Source organism: Poecilia mexicana, unplaced genomic scaffold (assembly GCF_051168715.1).
Source record: "Poecilia mexicana isolate PSO_F unplaced genomic scaffold, ASM5116871v1 scaffold_1, whole genome shotgun sequence".
Lineage (NCBI taxonomy): Eukaryota > Metazoa > Chordata > Actinopteri > Cyprinodontiformes > Poeciliidae > Poecilia > Poecilia mexicana.
In genome coordinates, this window is record NW_028263370.1 from 24,512,444 (window position 1) to 24,515,663 (window position 3,220).

A 3,220-nucleotide genomic window follows, 5' to 3' on the forward strand; every position below is an offset into this window, starting at 1 on the left:
GATTTGTTAAATTTTGTTCAAATCAGTTCTTCCCCTCATTTGCCCAGCTTTTATGAAGCATCTGTTGAAAACTTGCATCAAAATATTTGTTATTGTGTGGCAGAAAGCACAAAACTGGTATATTTTTATAATAATGTAAAGTCCTTCCGCCTCTCCATGGGCTGCCCTTATAATGGTGGAGGGGTTATAGGAGTGATTATCGGAGCTGCGCTGTCTGGGGCTTCATGCCCCTGGGATGAGGAACCAGGCAAAGTGCAACCCGAAGTCCCCTTATGATGCAGAAGGCCTTTGGAAACCGCGTTCCCTCTCCCGGACCCGGGTCACTGGGGCCCCTCTCTGGAGTCAGGCATGGAGGCGGACATATTTCCACTCTGGAGTTGCCCATGATGAGAGGCAACTTACCATGAGTGGGCATTCTTGTTGCCCCCCATCTTGGTGCCTGTAAGTTGGGGTTCAGCCCTATGAATGAGAGGGTGGCCTCCCTCTGCCTACGGGTGGGGTGACGGGATCTGACTGTGTTTGTGCTTACGCTCTAAACATTCAGATCACCCACCCTTTTTGGAGAGTGCCCCTCCTGGGGACTCCCTTATTCTGCTGGGGGACTTCAACGCTCACGTGGGCAATGACAGTGAGACCTGGAGGTGCGTGGTTGGGAGGAACGGCCCCCGATCTGAACTCGAGTTGTGTTCTGCTGCTGCACTTCTGTGCTCATCACGGATTGTCCATAAAATGTTCAGGCATAAGGGTGTCCATATGTGCATTTGGTACCAGGACACCCTCGGCCGCAGTTCGACAATCAACTTTGTCATCGTTTCATCGGATCTGCGGCCATATGTCGTGGACACTCGGGTGAAGAGAGGTGTGGAGCTGTCAACTGACCACTACCTGGTGCTGAGTTGGCTCTGGTGGTGGGGGAGGAAGCCAGTCAGACCTGGCAGGCCCAAACGTGTAGTGAGGGTCTGCTGGGAACGTCTGGCGGAGTCCCCTGTGAGACGGAGCTTTAACTCCCATCTCAGGCAGAACTTTGAACACGTTCCGGGGGAAGTGGGAGACATCGAGTCTGAGTGGACCATGTTCCGTGCCTCCGTTGTTGAAAGCTGTGGCCATAAGGTTGTCGGTGCCTGTCGCGGCGGCAACCCTCGACCCCATTGGTGGACATCTTTGGTGAGGGATGCTGTCAGGCTGAAAAAGGAGTCCTATCTGGCCTTTTTGGCCTATGGGACCCCGGAAGCAGCTAATGGGTTCTGGTAGTCCATGCGGCTCGGGTGGCTGCTGAGGGAAAAATTCGGACGTAGGAGGAGTTCGGAGAAGCCCTGGAGAAGGACTTCCACACGACTTTGAGGCGATTCTGGCATCTCAGGAGGGGAAGGCAGTACAGCACCAACACTGTTTATAGTGGGGATGGTGTGCCACTGAGGAAGCTGAGCCTGGGGACTCTGGGTCAGGCTCTCCAATCTCTGGGGACGAAGTCGCCAAGGTGGTCAAAAAGCTCCTCTGTAGTAGGGCCCCGAAGGTGGATGAGATCCGCCTGGAGTTTCTTAAGACTCTGGATGGTGAAGAGTTCTGTTGGCTGACGCGACTCTGCAATATCGCATGGACATCAGGGGCAGTTCCTCTGGATTGGCAGACTGGGGTGGTGGTCCCCCTGTTCAAAAAGAGGGACCGGAGAGTGTGCTCCAATTACAGGGGGGTCAGACTCTTACGTCTTCCTGGTAAGGTCTATTCAGGGGTCCTGGAGAGGAGGGTCCATCAGATAGTCGAACCTCAGATTCAGGAGGAGCAGTGTGGTTCTAGTTCTGGAACACTGGACCAGCTCTACACCCTCAGCAGGGTCCTGGAGGGTTCTGGTAGTTTGCCCAACTGGTCTACGTGTGTTTTGTGGACTTTGAGAAGGCGTTCAACCGTGTCTCTAGGGGAGCCTTGTGGGGGGTTCTCCGGGAGTATGGGGTACCGGGCCCTTTGATACAGGCTGTCAGGTCCCTGTGTGGTCGGTGTCAGTGGACTCCACCAAGGCTGCCCTTTGTCACCGATTCTGTTCGTTACTTTCATGGACAGAATCTCTAGACCAGCCAAGGTGTTGAGGGGATCCGTTTTGTGGCCTTAGGATCGTATCTCTGCTTTTTGCGGATGATGTGGTCCTGTTGGCTTCATCAGGTCGTGATCTGCAGCTCTCATTGGAGCGGTTCGCAGCCGAGTGTGAAGCGGCCGGGATGAGGCTCAGTGCCTCCAAATCCGAGGCCATGGTCTTGAGCCGGAAAAGGGTAGAGTGTCTATAATCTGTCAAACATGACATCATCAGTGATTAATAGCCATTATTAATCAGGTGTCACCAATTTAAAAGGACATAAAATTATGTAACAGGTCTGATTGTGTTCTAATAATAAATCCTTGATATAAAATATGAGAGAAAGGCAGTTACAGTGCTGGAGTTAGAAACAGCTTCTAACTCCAGATATAAAGTGTTGTTTTTTTATTGTTATATATAGTATCTTTTGCCTTTCATCAGCTCAGGATATTTATTTAATATTTTAAAAAACCTTCAATATTTATATAAGGATCCAAGTTTCTCATTTCAAAATAACCAAAATCTAATTATATATTCCACTAAACTGTGTCATTTCTTATATTGTAAGAGTTGTACTTTAGTATCATTTCTAGTATTTCATTTGAACCTTTTCTGCTGATATTCTATCCAGACCTTCATCACGATTGCCACATTACGGAGAAGAGAAAATGTAAAATCGGAACTATAACCAGTATTTAATGGTTTGGCGGAGTGGGGAGACCTCTGGTGGCCAAATGCGGTATGTCAGTTTTGTAATTTCCTCTTATAAAAACGTCCCACCGACATTTTACTTTATGTTTTATTTGTATGTGTGCATCTGGAGACCTGCCTGTGCCCCTCAATAATAAAATAAAATGGCAGGAATACTTCCTTGGATTATTTTACGTGTAACTTTACCCAAACTCAATGCTTAGTTTGTGCTGAACAAGCCCTTAATGTCCACGAGAGGTCGCTGTAGGCAAAGCGTGTAAAACAAAAACTGAACGGCTTCATTAAATTCAACCGTACAGCTTTATTCATCATAATCAAATGTAAACTAGATTAATTTTACACATAACATAAGAGTTATGTGTAAACGTCCAAGTAAGGAGAAAACCTTTTCAAATGTGTTTTAACCTCCAGGCTTTCTATTGGAGACACGCGTATCACGTGACC